A 16193-nucleotide genomic window follows, 5' to 3' on the forward strand; every position below is an offset into this window, starting at 1 on the left:
CAGCACGATAACGATTCCTCATACGAGCAATATACATAATATGCGATACTAAATACTCGATGGTGCTGGTACATGTTCTTTTCTTCCTCCATCTTGGTCAAAACGCATTTCAAGTCGGCGTATACGATGAATGGGAGCCGTTCTTTCTGATTAAAGTTTTTAAATTCGTGCCATTTGTGTTGTTGCTCGGTAACTAGATAGCACAGTCATTCATCTCTCGGCAGTCGACCGTATGTGACTGCAATTTGTCGTTCAAATTAAAGTAAAGATGTAAATATCTGTAAAAGAAAATTTTTTAATTAAAGATTTATACAATTTGTTATATAACTTATAATTACTTAAATTATATTGTGACACATTTTCAACCAATAAATTGCCAGTGTGGTCGATTTAAATTACTTTCATTTATTTTATCTACTGGCGACGTTCAAGAATTTATCATTAAATTATATGAATTATACATACCGGGCGCAGATATACTTCTGATTCTTGTGTTTGCTCAGTTGTGAGCTCACGAGCCAGAATATGTTTTTGATCCAAGCGAAATGTCTGATCTCCCACATACATCCCTATCTTTTTTGGAGGCTTGCCATGGCCCTATTTAGGGTCCATCCGCCACTGTTATTGGGACAGTGCGGATGTTAGTATTTACTAGAGGGATCTTGGGGGATGTGGTCACTCTACGGCGTTGTGCTCGTCGGTGCCGTTTCTTACGGAAGGCCAGTCGAAAGCCAGCATGCAGTGCACGCGAATACCTCCACCAGCACTTATGGACGTATAGACACGTCTGATCTCCCACATACATCCCTATCTTTTCTAGAGCGACCAGAATGCCTCCTCTGAGTAGTGAGGATTTGTTTTGACAGCCATAGTGCCCAATATACTACTCATCACACTTTTCGCTTATTAACACAATGATATGCGACTCCAGAGCGTTGGTATCTTGCTCGATGGATGCAATGCCGATTGGAGGATCCTTGAAAAGATCGCTCGGTGCCGATTCAAAACGGTGAAACTCCATCATGTAAGAAGCAAAAATACGACACGTAAGTTTCGATTGTTTAAAAAATATTTTTATTTATTAAAATTTTTTTAAATGTTAGTCTAATTATATTTTTATAGCATTCAGCCTCGTCGTACGATTCGTATACTTGAAAGAAGATACACTTTAACCCTAATATCGTATAAGTATTTGGACATTGGAATAAGTGTTGGAGCTGTATCGTACGTGGAGCTGATTCTCGGTGATAATCAAGGCAATCAAATAGTGTCTATTTCAACGTGGAAATTGTTGATGCAGAAACGGGCAGACATTAACCGATTTCTAATTCGACTGCTTCTCCGTTATCGATTGGAGATGTAATGATCGAAGTGCATATTATGTGTCAATCGAAAATTGTAAAACTCGCACATTTAGATGACAATTCCTTGTACATAAAAGCACCGACATTATTACATTAATTTAATTTTAAAAATTGTATCGATCATATGCACGATTGGTTATGTGAGAATATGTATTTCGTAAATGAAAAATTTAAACAATTTGTAACTGTCTTACAATGTAACAATATTAGTAATATATGTGATACTATAAAAACGATACGCGAAAGTGATGTCTTAATAGCGAATCATTAATAGATTGCGAATTATTAACATGTACTGTAAATGATTCTTTACGATGCGTACAATAAATAAATTAAAAAAATTAAAAAGAAAAATAAATAAATAAATAAATTATTTTTATTCCATCTGTGATTTTAATTCTTTCCTTCCATATGAATAAGAATATCGTATAGTCAACAATTTCAATTTTTTCTCAACACGCTCCGCCAGAGATGTAAAAAAATGCTAAGGTGGATGAGACGTGATGCTCTAGTTAAAAGGAGACAAGAGATATTAAAAGATATACAGGATGTAACTGCAAAATCGCCCACGGAGCAAATAGCGTTATTCCTGATTAAAAATCGAGTCGAAAAGTCCTGAACCATTTTTTTTCTATAATGCTTAATAAAGCGGTAATTGTTGAGTAAAGTTGCGCCAATAAGCACCGACCTTTAGCCTCCTTGTCGAAATTTTTTTTAAGGAAACACTTTTGACGGAAGAAATATAATTTTTAATGCAAATTAAAGTTTTTCACATTATTACAACGCATAAGAATATTGCACGATAGCGGCATAACATAGCGCCGAAACGGCGGAGCGCTCACGCACACTACCAGGCGCGCGGCTCACTGACATGCGCCCGTCTAAAGGTCGGTGCTTATTGGCGCAACTTTACTCAATAATTACCGCTTTATTAAGCATTATAGAAAAAAATGATTCAGGACTTTTCGACTCGATTTTTAATCAGGAATAACATTATTTACTCCGTGAGCGCTTTTTCAGTTACACCCTGTATAATGAAGAAGAGTCTGCGGCATTAGAGTATCGTTCTTGCGAACCACAACTTGTGGTGTAATTCTATAGAGAGTGTGGAAATCGCGCCTAACCAAATTGCTGTGTGCTTCGTATGAACAAATTTGTTAATTATATTTGACAGTGAAAAAACTTGGACTTGTATATGATTGCCATATACGAACAAGTACATAAATGATAAATAAATATATGGATGATGATTATATGATGGATCTATTTGTGGCGGAGATGGAGAGAGAGAGAGAGAGAAAGAGAGAGAGAGAGAGAAATGGAAAAAATTGCGAAGGAAGCATCATCCGATGAGGAACCTGAATTCCGTTTTCGGATTAGTGATATCGAAGAATTACTTCAAAAAGAGCGGAAACAACTTTCAAAGAAGAATCTGAAAACTTCAGTTGTTCAATTTGTAAAACATCAAGCGCTCAGCTGGGAAAATTGCACTATTATCGTTTTCTCTCGCACGCGGTCGTCTTACGCTATCACTCACTTATCTTTACGTCATCCTTCTCGCATCTATGCGCCATCTTATGTGACACCAATGCGCCGTTCTTGTCCCACGCTGACACTATTCTTATCGCACTTTTTCCACACCTTCGCACCGTCCTTTTCCCACACCTAGCGCTATTCTTCTTACACTTTCGCACTGTTCTCTTTCCACGCGGTCATCCGTGGTTCCCCTTCCGCGGCCCCCTCGTCCATCGGACGCATCGCGGTTCCCCTTCTCCTCGCGGACCCTTCGTTTACTGAACGCATCGCGGTTCCCAATTCCCCGCGAGTGACGTCACCCCTCCCGCGCGCCGGATCGCCTCGCGCCTCACCCCTCCCTCCTGAGAGGACCTGGGTTAGAATCCGCCTATCTACACTACCCAAATAGCACACGGACGTCTTTTGGATCTCCTAAGGATGTCCTGCACGGATACAGGAGATATCCTGAGGGTATCTGTTTGTAATCCTCGTACATTCTAAGGATGTCCTGAGGAATAGTAAATGAGTGCCTCACACAAAGCTTTTTTTTTTGGTATCACTGTGGAAATCCTTTATGGATACCATCGCTCTCGGGGGAGAGACGAGGGTTGTCGGACTTCGGACTACATCGTCCGTATACCGACTAAAACCACAGCGGTGGCCTTCCGCGCATATGGAGGGGCAGGCGGGGACCCTGAACTCGCGAATGCACTACATCGACATCTCCGTCTGTTTCTCCCCTCCGCGCTTGGAACCTGGCGACTATGTGCTTGTCGCCGGGTCTCCTTCTCAGGGAGGGCTGTTGCCCTCCCCTTCCTTCCTTACTGTGGGCAGACGGGGCCACATCGTCCGCCCACCTTTCTCGTGGACCCGCTTGGTCACGACGGGCCCCCGCTCGCAGCGACCGGATCCAGAGGGAATCGCATTAGGGTCGTCCTTTATGACGACCCCGTGCGTTCCTGGGGGGGGGGAGTTTTATCTCCCCCTTATCCTTTACACCGCCCCTCAGGGCCTGGGGGAGCTATGGCTCCGCCGCGTCTCCCGACGCCGAGCTTTGACGTCGTGAGGAGGGGGAGGGGGATCATTCCCTCCTCCCCACTCCTTGCCATCCCGTCTGGTATATGCGATGTGCGCGTGGGGAGAGCTGAGGGAGGAGGTATTCTGTGGAGGGAAGTAACCCCTCCCATCACTAATGTACCTCTCCCTTAATTTTAGCTTCCCTGTGAAGGGGGTGGAATCCCCCTCGCGCGTGTCCTTATTCTCTGGCCACAGTATATAGAGTAGCGCAACTCTCTGTCGGCACCTTTGATGTTAGCGTGGGTAAAAATGAACTGCACATGCGCGGACTTTGTAGGTAACCAATCACGGCAGTAACCTTCTGTCTCGCTTGCTCTCTCTTTCTCTCTCTTTCTAACCTATTATACACACACTATACAGGGCGAGACATCTGACATTGGAACATACACTATACCGCGTGACTGATCTGAAATTGTATATTTCAAATGAGTCACCCAGTATAGTATATGTTCTGATGTCAGATGTCTCGCCCTGTATAGTGTGTGTATAATAGGTTAGAAAGAGAGACAAAGAGAGAGCAAGCGAGACAGAATGTCACTGCCGTGATTGGTTACCTACCAAGTCCGCGCATGTGCAGTTCATTTTTACCAACGCTGAAATTGCCAGAGTTGCGTTACTGTATATACTGTGCTCTGGCTTTTTCTGTTAGGAGCCGGAGGGGATGGAGGGGGGTTGGTGTACTTCCCCATTATCTTCTGACTCTTCTTCCTCTTCTTCGCCGCTTTCCGCGGCCGCCGCCGCCGCTCTCCCCTGCTGGTAATGCTACCTCCTGACGGCGGATTCTTTCTGCAGCGTCTCTTTTCGCAGCATTACCTCCTCGCAGAAGACGACGACGGCCCTCCACGCCTCTTCGCTACCAGCCATGCGTGTGACTAGGACCGGCAGCGAGAGGTCATCACCGACAATACTGGTGAGCACGCGGCGCTGCACACTCCACCCCTCGCAGTCTGCGAGGGTGTGCTGCGCCGTGTCACACAGTATGCCACAATGGTGGCACGCTGTGGTACGCTCCCGGTCTATTCGACGCAGGTACTCTCCGAAGCACCCGTGCCCTGTCACCCCCAGCACCTGCGTCAGCCGGAATGTAACCTCCCCCTGAGCCCTGTCTATCCATTCTGATAGGGCCGGACGGTGCCAACGGTCCTGCGACCCGCAGTGCGTGGGTCAGAGAGGTGGACATCCCACCTATCTATCATAGACCGCCGGGTTTGGATCCGGATGATCTTTTTTGCCCTTGTGGGCAGCTTCCTTCCTATGGTCCTCTGGATTTCTCGCTCTCGCCGGTATACTTCGGCATACATTTCGGCGAGAAACTCCAGAGGGGGCCATCCAGCCAGGACGGTGGCCGCAGCATGCGACACCGTCCTGTAGGCCCTGACCACTCTAGTGGCCATGCAGCGTTGGACGCGGCGGAACATATCTTTCGCGCGTCGCATGGCCGCTAGATCCGCTGCCCACACGGGTGCGCCGTACAGCGCCACCGAATTGACGGTGGCTATGTACATACGGCGCACCCGACCATCCGGACTCCCAAGGTTCGGGAGGAGTCGGCCTAGTGCCGCCGAGACTCTCTCCACCCTGGGGGCGAGGGCATCGAAGTAATGCCCAAACGTCCATTTGCCGTCCAGTAGGAGACCGAGGTACTTGATTCTGTCTCCTTTCAGGATGGAGGGTCCTCCTACACTGGGGGGATATGGGTCGGTGGCGGCACTCCCGAGGCCTTTCTATAGAAGAATATTGCCTCAATTTTGTGTGCCACCACTTGTAATCCCATATCGGTGATTCCGCGTATCACGCGTGCCACCGCTGTTTCAGCCCTGGCTGCTGTGTTCCCCCAACTGTCCCCCTCGGCCACCACGAGCTCACACAAAGTCTAGATATATCCTCAGGAGATTCTATTTCAAAGTCCTAAAGACATTTGCAGGATGTCCATAGGAAATCTTATAACTCTTAAAACGGCTACAATACATCCTAAATTGGTCCAGAATATATCGTTGAAGTGCTTTATATGCTATTTTCAGGATTAATTTAGGTTATATTCAGCATATTTTTTTTGCATATTTTATATCGCGTTGCTTGATTTGGCAGTTTATATGCCGAATATATGTTTGTATATGCAACGCATATATAATTAAAAAAATTTTTTTTTAAATAATCCTGAAAACATGCTGGATATAATTTAAATTAATCTTTCAAATATATATAGTACACCAAAAAGATTGTATTCTCAACTTGAGAATATGCCACTTATCTTTAGAATATATTCTACTAAAATAGGCGCCAAGAGGATCCTCTTAAATTAAGAGGAAAATCTAAAGAGATATTCTTATTAAATATTCTTATTAGATATTCTTAACATACAAAGAAAAAATGTTTCTTTGGATTTAATAAATTTTGCTGAAGTCAAATAAATTTAATTATTGGTTTAAAAGTTTTTTTCCGTTTAATTTCAAATAATCTGTTTAATATTCTGAATCCCAAGGAATCCAAATTATTAAATAAATTATTTTAAATTCAGTTTAAAATTAAATTGATAAACAGTGATGTCAGAAAGAGGATGCGGCTCAAATGCACACAATCAGAGAACCTGTGTGTGAGCAGCGTCCTCTTTTTCGTACCACTGCTAAGAGAAAAAAATATACTTTAGATCTTATGTTAATACAAGTCCTTTATATACATTTTATGATAAATATTGAATACGAGAAAAGTTAAGAGTGGTGTCGCCGCGTGCGGCAAATAAAGAAACATGTGCCATTACACTGCACGCATGTCGCACACGCGGAAATCGAGTTGCGGCGCAGAAATCGCAAATTAAGAATATATTCTTATTCATTAAGAATATATTCTTATTCATTAAGAGTATATTCTTATTCATTAAGAATATATTCTTATTCATTAAGAATATTTATTAAGAGGACTTATAAAGTATACATTTCAAGAATACAATTTTTTCGGTGTATCGTATTTCGGTATTTCGGTATCAATCACATATTTTCTGAACTAATTTGGGATGTAATGAGGAACACAAAAAGATATCCTTAAAATATCTCTTATAGCCATGCAGGGCTCCCTTAAGAGATCCAAAAATATCCTGAGCTGTTTGGATTATGATCCTGAAGACGTATTGTGCTGTCTTGTGCTGTCTAGATAAGGAACACAAAAGGATATCTTTAAAATATCTTACAGTTCCGCAGGACTCCCTTAAAAAATCCAAAAAATATCCTGAGCTGTTTGGCTTTATATCATATCCTGAATAAATCCCACGTATATCCCGAGGATATTTAGGATATATTGAGGATCATCCTGAGGATATCTTGTGCTGTTTGGGTACTGGCACTTTGTGAGACGGTTAATTGTATTATTTATGCCGAATTCGATAATGTCATAGAAATCGACTCGTCTCTCCAAATCATTATCGATTTTTCGGATTAGATTTTTTATCAATGATTAAAAATTATTCCCCCCTCCATTTTGATCAAAACGCCGACATCAATGCGTAACGTTTCGAAAAATATTCAGTTTCGTTGGAGACACGCTCGACGTCGTTTCGTAAAGAACTTCCTGTCAAATTACATAAGTTTTTTCACAAGATGGATATAATCGTCGATATACAGTTTCCGCGATGTGGAGAAAAAGTTTATCCCTAAGGAAGTCATCATTTTGTAGCGATTGACGCTCCAATCGTCAATCATTGGCCGCATTCAGCGGACTCAACAATTGAGACATCTGTTACCGATGGATCGAACTTCGCTATCAATTTTCCGCTGAATGATCTGGATATTTGCTACTTATAAAGATGGCTGCTTGCAATATATGTACATGCACCGGCGGGGAGGACTCGATTCCTGCTGTACTATACATACATATAACACCGAACGATTCTATGAGAAAACTTTTTAGAAGTAACACGCAGTTTTTAATAATTTTCACAAATCCAGCGAACGAAGTCATACACCGTAAATAACATCGTATAATATTATATATAAATAGTATAGCTAGGCCGGTTCTAACTCAGGTCCTCTCAGGGGGGGTGAGGTGCGAGGGGAACCGCGGCGCGGGAGGGGTGACGTTACGCGCGGGGAAGAGGGAATTGCGGCGCGCCGGGAGTGATGTCACGCGCGGGAAAGGGGGATCCGCGGCGCGACCGATGGACGAGGGGGTCCGCGAGGAGAAGGGGGATCCGGAGAAGGAGAACGGTGCGAAGGTGTGAGAAGGATAGCGCTACGTGTGGGAAAAGGATAGCGCTAAGTGTGTGAAGAGGACAGTGCGACAAGGACGACGCATTGTAAGATGGCGCATAGGTGGGAGAAGGACGACGCAAAGGTAAGTGAGTGATAGCGACGAGCATATGAAAGACAGAGAACGATAGCGCGAGAACAACGCGTGTGAGAGAGAACGATAATATCGCGAGAACAACGCGTGCGAAAGAGAGAACGATAATATCGCGAGAATAATGACGAGTGTGATAGAGACAACGATAAAGACTTATAACTAGCGCGAGAGAGATAGCGCAAGGGATGGGAGCGCAAAGGAAAGGTGTGTAAATAAATACATTTTTTCAATTATAAATATAAAATATACATTTATTAAAGTGTAAATACATTTTCGTGTCATAGCGCGTGCGAGAGAGATTACTATACTTATTCTATCTAAGCGCGAGAGAAAGAGATAGCGCGAAAGAACAATGACGCGTGCCGAAGATAGTGAGACTTATGATTAACGCGCGAGAGAGAGCGCAACGAAGATATCGCGAGACTTACAACTAGCGCGAGAGAGAGATGCCAAAGGATGGGAGCGCAAGGAAAGGCGTATAAATAATTGTAATTTTTTCTTTTCTTTTTAAATTAAAATATATACAATTTATTAGAATGTGTGTAATACATTTGTGTGTATGTGTGTTTAATAAAATAATAAAATATAAAATTTTATTTAAATATATATAAAATATAAAATTTAATAATAAAATATTTATATATTGGGGGGGGGATGCACCGGGCTAAGGGGGAGGCTGCTCCTGGAAGGCTAAGGAGGCGATGCGCCGGGCTGAGGGGGCCGCTCCTGGAACAGAAAACGACATACATTTGAATAATTTTTAATAATTTATTTTAGAACTTTTGATGTATTATAAATTGAATGATACTTACAATGTTATCCATGATCCATTTATCTTAATTTGTGCAAATGGGACACATGTCGCATGGTATTATTTGATGCAAAGATTTTCTGCATTCTTTACAATAACTGCCTATTAATAGGGCACAATAATCCGTTTTATGTTTCCGAATAGAATCGGCTTTACGAAACGACGATGCCAATCTCAGAAAACAGTCTGAACAATACTTAGTTCCTTCTTCAGCATCATAATAATAGTATTTGATGCGACACATTTTTATGGTAACATCCAGATTATTTATTTCCATCGCGTTTATAAATGTCTATACTTTTTCAGTCTTAATTCTTCATCATTATCACTAGCATTATCACTAGCATAATCTGAATCCACTAAAGATGGTATTTCCTTCTCGGATTCTTCCTTAGAGCCATCCTCGTTTGATTCGTCTAGATTATCAACATCCATTTGGTTGCCATTTTCGACGATAACAACCTCTTCAATGTCCTCGTCGACGATAATAACATCTTCGTCATCGATGATAATAACGTCGTCTTCAGCCATTATATGTGACCAACGAAACACAAGACTAACGAAACGCAAAGAACAACGAAAGAAATAATATTCTAATGCTGCAGACTCCTCTTCATTATATAGGGTGAGCCATTTTAATTAACGCACGCAATTATTTCGGAAACAAAGCATTTTAGAGAAAAATGTTTCAAACAAAAGTTTTATGGTTTCGAGGGGGCCATAAGATGGTATCATTGGTTTGACACTGAAGAGTCATTTGAAGGTCACGTGAAGGTCACTTCAATTTTTTTAAATGGAACACCCTATATATTTTTGCACACTCTTGTAGCTTATCTCGAGAGCTTTCCAAAACACTATAATTAAGTACCTTTTCGTTAAGTACTTTTTGAGTTATGAGGCTTGAAATAATTTCTTAATTTTACATAAACCGTAAAATATCTTGTAAAATATTCATTTTTCGATTATCTTACCTTAGTACTTTTACGTACAAAATAATGAGAGGAATCAATTGGTGTAAAGAAAACACATAGTTGTTTTTAAGAAAAAATATGGAATTGTTAATTGCAAATTACATATTTTTTCTTCAAAACAACTATGTGTTTTCTTTAGACCAATTGATTCCTCTCATTATTTTGTACGTAAAAGTATTAAGGTAAGATAATCGAAAAATAAATATTTTACAAGATATTTTACGGTTTATGTAAAATTAAGAAATTATTTCAAGCCTCATAACTCAAAAAGTACTTAACGAAAAGGTACTTAATTATAGTGTTTTGGAAAGCTCTCGAGATAAGCTACAAGAGTGTGCAAAAATATATAGGGTGTTCCATTTAAAAAAATTGAAGTGACCTTCACGTAACCTTCAAATGACTCTTCAGTGTCAAACCAATGATACCATCTTATGGCCCCCTCGAAACCATAAAACTTTTGTCTGAAACATTTTTCTCTAAAATGCTTTGTTTCCGAAATAATTGCGTGCGTTAATTAAAATGGCTCACCCTGTATATATATATAAAATGTATGTATATAAATATACAAATATGTACATATATATATTTATATACATATATATGTATATATATGTGTTAATTACACATATTGTTCATTTATTTACAAAAATTAAATAAATTAAAGATAATAATATTTAGTAATAATATTTATTACCTAATATTCCTCTCTCCTTTTCTTTCTCTTTTTCTGTCTCTCTCCTCTTCTGCTTCTTTTAATAAAGCTTCTTTCTCTATTTCTCTGTCTCTCCTCTCTCTCTTTCTCTCTCTCTCTGCTTCTTTTAATAAAACTTCTTTATCTCTTTCTATGTCTCTCTTCTTTCTCTCTCTCGTCTCTTCTATACATATAATTTTAAATAAAACATTTACCATAAATAACAATTATAAATAATAATATTAAAATATTGTATACAACATAACACAACATAATTACCTCCTTTTCTTTTTCTTTCTCTGTCTCTCTTTTTTTTGCTTCTTTTAATAAAGCTTCTTTCTCTCTTTCTCTGTCTCTCTTCTCTCTCTTTTTCTCTCCCTCTCTCTGCTTCTTTTAATAAAACTTCTTTATCTCTTTCTCTGTCTCTCTTCTTTCTCTCTCTCGTCTCTTTTATATAACTTTAAATAAAACATTTACCATAAATAACATATAATTATAAATATAACTAATAATATTAAAATATTGAATACAACATAACACAACATAATTAATAATGATAATTATAATGATATGATAATCTCTCTCCGTCCCTGCCTCTCTATATATTTATATAATACCTTTCTCTATTTGTCTTTCCACTTCTTCCACCCTTTTTCTCTTTAAATTTAATTTATTTTATTTTTCTTCTTTCCTTAACGTAACAGTCAACCTGTCAAACTGTCGAACTGTCAAACGACACGAGTGAAGCAAGTCGCTCAGCAAATTACTATTGATGACCAATAACCAATCAGCAGCGCGGAAAAGAGGCAACAATGTCAATAACATGCCTTTCTTAGAGAGGGATATCTTATATATTTTCTTACTGGCTGAAATATAGATTGCATAGATAACAATGTTGGTCCAATATTGTCATCTATGCAATCTATATTTCAGCCAGTAAGAAAATATATAAGATATCCCTCTCTAAGAAAGGCATGTTATTGACATTGTTGCCTCTTTTCCGCGCTGCTGATTGGTTATTGGTCGTCAATAGTAATTTGCTGAGCGACTTGCTTCACTTGTGTCGTTTGACAGTTCGACAGTTTGACAGGTTGACTGTTACGTTAAGGAAAGAAGAAAAATAAAATAAATTAAAGTTAAAGAGAAAAAGGGTGGAAGAAGCGGAAAGACAAATAGAGAAAGGTATTATATAAATATATAGAGAGGCAGGGACGGAAAGAGATTATCATATCATTATAATTATCATTATTAATTATGTTGTGTTATGTTGTATTCAATATTTTAATATTATTAGTATATTAATATTATTATTTTAATATTATATTTATAATTATATGTTATTTATGGTAAATGTTTTATTTAAAGTTATATAAAAGAGACGAGAGAGAGAAAGAAAAGAGACAGAGAAAGAGATAAAGAAGTTTTATTAAAAGAAGCAGAGAGAGGGAGAGAAAAAGAGAGAGAAGAGAGACAGAGAAAGAGAGAAAGAAGCTTTATTGTTATATTGTTTTATCGTCAAAGAATATGTTTTCAAATATTTCAAAATGTTCCCAAGTTATCCTTTCTCGGCCACTTAATTTTTGATTATCTTTGATTATCCGAGATGTTTTCTTCATATTGCTCATTTTTCTACCTAATATGTCTTCCGTCACATTTATATAGTTGTGTTTTTTAAATTCGTTCATTATTTCAGTCCACAGGAATTTCTTTTTTACTTTGGGATCTCTGAATCTTTCCTTACGTTCTTGGAATAAAAGTTTTGTATTTTGGTTATTCCAATAAAAATTTTCTTTGTTAATATCTGCAAATAAAGAAAAATAAACATTTTAATAATTGTGTCAATCATTATTCAAAAGCATATATTGCGAAGAGTTCAACCTTTTAGCATTAACGTGACAGAAAATCAAGTAACTGAGAGAAAATAGGAAAATTAAGAAGAGCTTGATACATTTGAATATAATTATATGTTTCTTTGTGATAACAACAAATGATATATTACCTAAACTTAATTCATTTTCTACAGCAGTCACATTTGTGACTGATTCTTCGCTATTTTGTGTACCAAAATAAATTTCCATTAAACATGGATCTGGAATAAAATAAATTTAAAAATAAAATACAACTTACACAATTAAGACTTTAGCAGAATGGCCGACTTATTATTTCAATATAATGTTTTATACTAAGTTCTTGTCTTAAATAATGCACAATAACTATCTTATGTCTGAAGTTTTAAGTGTGTGTATAAAGATATTTGCAAGGATAAAGATAATATATAAAGAAAGTTAGAGATAATAAAAGAAATTACTGATACTTATTATTATAGAATTTGTCTTAAAACCATAAATTAACCATTCTGCTAAGATCCTTATTTGCATTTTAAGACATTAATACTGATAGTATATTAAAAATATATGTAATGTGTATGTTCACACAAGAAAAACAATAACTTAAAATAAACTTTTAAGTACTGTTAGTAATAACAAAATAAAGGATTAATGTTTTTCCTGTGAATTCTAATATTTTATGGAAGAATACTACAAAAGAAAAGGTTAGAAATATAAGATTATAAAAAAATATAAATTAAGTATACAATTTTATTATTTCTAATTTTTATCTGATTTAAGACGAGTATGAAAATCTGCATTTTCTATTACTCTGTATAATTTATTTTTGTACTCATATATTTTTTCGATGAGTTCTTTGTTACTAGACGTTGCCATCGTCGCCACATTGAATTGTAACACTTTTCGCTTACAGGTAATATAAATAAAAACCGCTACATAAAATGGCGTCCGCTCCCTCAACCTGTTGACATGTAGCAACTGAGCGAAGCGTCATTCAGTGGAAAATCTAATAATGTTGCCCAACTGTTGAGTCCACTGAATGCAGCCATTGGATTATGATGCCGTCGCATTCGCCGTTTGCTGAATTACCCAAAAGAATAAGGCAAGAAAACAATTGGCTCACGCGAAATCATCACGGCATTGAATGGTTCGATAGCGAAACTAATCCAAAATATTTTACATCACAACTGCGACAAATTACAAGATACATGCGTTACATTTATGTTAGAGGTAAGCGAAAAACACAGTTGTTTCGAAGAAAAAATATGTAATTGTTAATTGCAAATTACATATTTTTTCTTCGAAACAACTATGTGTTTTCTTTACACCAATTGATTCTTCTCATTATTTTGTGCATAAAAGTATTAAGGTAAGATAATCGGAAAATGAATATTTTACAAGATATTTTACGGTTTATATAAAATTAAGAAATTATTTCAAGCCTCATAATTCGAAAAGTACTTAATGAAAAAATATTTTATTAGAGTGTTTTGGAAAGCTTTCGAGATAAGCTACAAAAATATGTAATAAAAAATAGGGGGTTCCATTTAAAAAGTTGAAGGTGACCTTCACGTGACCTTCAAACGACTTTCTAAAGTCAAATCAATGACACCATCTTATGGCTCCCTTCAAGCCATACAACTTTTGTCTGAAACATTTTTTTCTAATTCTAAGTAATATCGAGATATTTGACTGACAAAAATAAAATGGGATACCCTGTATACAGGGTGTTCTAAAAAGATATGTCAAAAATTTAAGGAGATATTCCTTACACCTGAAGGATGAAAAAATATATGAACATAGGTGCAGAAATGCTTATTTCAGGAGTTATGTTGAAAATACTGTTAGCTGTATTACTTACACAAGGAAAAACTTAGGATTAATTATTGTAGACGACAATCGTTTAATTAGGCTTATTTACATTTGGTTTTAATGTGACCTTGAGTCTGTTACAATAAATGTTAAAAATGTTCACCATTTTCCTGAATACAAGCAGTGACCCGTCGACGCATCGATTCACGGACACGTTCAAAAATGCCACCAGTGCGTGATATTCAAGATCTTCGTGACCGTATCACTGCAAGTTACGAGACAATCCGCTGTACGCCAAGCATTTTTGAACGTGTCCGTGAATCGATGTGTCGACGTGTCACTGCTTGAATTCAGGAAAATGGTGAACATTTTCAACATTTATTGTAACATACTCAAGGTCACATTAAAACCAAATATAAATAAGCCTAATTAAACGATTGCCGTCAATAATTAATCCTAAATTTTTCCTTGTGTAAGTAATACAGCTAACAGTATTTTTAACATAACTCCTGAAATAAGCATTTCCGCACCTATGTCCATATAACATTTTTTCATCCTTCAGGTATGAGGAATATCTCCTTAAGTTTTTGACATACCTTTTTAGAACACCCTGTATAAGGGTTGGACTCAAATAGTTTTGGAGATATTGGCTGAAAAAGGATAAAAATAATAAACACAAAAATTCGCGTGGAAAGTAGCAAATGTAGATATTATAATTCTACCATGTCATATATGTTTAAGAAGAAATATATTCAATAGAATATATGTATTTGTAAACTTTGCTTTTTCTTGCAAAGTACATGCGGGGACACCTCATGTTCCGCCTCCCCTGCGGGGGAACTCCACTTTCGGAAGATATAACCTAACCTAACCCAACCTGTGTCTGAAGTGTAGGAAATACCTTGATATATGACATTTCGCTTTACATGATTCATATGATTTATATAAGTTTGTAACTTCTATGCGAAGCCAGGTATATTCTACACTTCAGACACGGGTTGAGTTAGGTTATATCTTCCGAAAATAGAGCCCCCCCGTAGGGGGGGCGGAACATGCGGTGTTCCCGCATGTACTTTGCAAGACAAAAAGTAAAGTTTACAAATACATATATTCTATTAAAATTATTTTAAAAAGAGATTACATTTGTTGAGAGAACTTTGTTTACGTTTTGTGTTTACATTTATTAATAGCAAGTCGCACAAAAGGACGTTTCCACCAGCAAAGCTGAGTCGCATGGTCTGCTCCGAAATTATGATTTTCAGTCACGATGTGTCCGCAAATAATTACAAATGCTATATATTTATTATTGGAAAGTACTCAACATAACTCAAACTATTCATAGCAACCAATATTACACAGGTATGAGAGTAGAATCTTTATGTCAATATTTTCCACATTTATTTGTTAATAACTTTTGAATAAAGAACGATCGCCGGCTAAAACCTTCAGAATGGTAATCAGGGATAACATCTTCACAACATACATCAATGACATTTGTGCGAAGGTGGACTCTTTTTATGCATAATTACCCCGAAAACAAGCTACTAAAAGGGTGCATTCGTTTACGCAGTGATTACCGCAGATGTCGTTCGTTTATTCCGCCTGCGAAAGCGACTGCAGCGCAGTTTGTCGTTCGTTTACGCAGGAATGTATCCCATCTGTGCAGCTATCTCGGAGGTCCTGCTCTGGATGCTCTGCTCGCAGTACTGCGTAAATGAACGTAAATTGCGCAAAAATCTGCTTAGTCTCCACGTTGAATCATTGTGCTGGTTG

At 37.8% G+C, this 16193-nt stretch overlaps 1 long non-coding RNA gene across 1 annotated transcript; it reads right to left on the reverse strand.

Annotated features, from left to right (window-relative positions):
- Window positions 1-8836: 8836 nt before the first annotated feature.
- Window positions 8837-10879, reverse strand: LOC145967546 (uncharacterized). The gene is made up of 3 exons (XR_014437454.1): window positions 10765-10879; window positions 9101-9655; window positions 8837-9014 (listed from the first exon to the last, which is right to left on the reverse strand). It is a non-coding gene; the product is annotated as an uncharacterized LOC145967546 (long non-coding RNA).
- Window positions 10880-16193: the final 5314 nt, after the last annotated feature.

Source organism: Camponotus vicinus, unplaced genomic scaffold (genome assembly GCF_025532165.1).
Source record: "Camponotus vicinus isolate PSW18456_S1 unplaced genomic scaffold, iyCamVici1.0 SCAF_2, whole genome shotgun sequence".
In the NCBI taxonomy this organism is placed as follows: Eukaryota; Metazoa; Arthropoda; class Insecta; order Hymenoptera; family Formicidae; genus Camponotus; species Camponotus vicinus.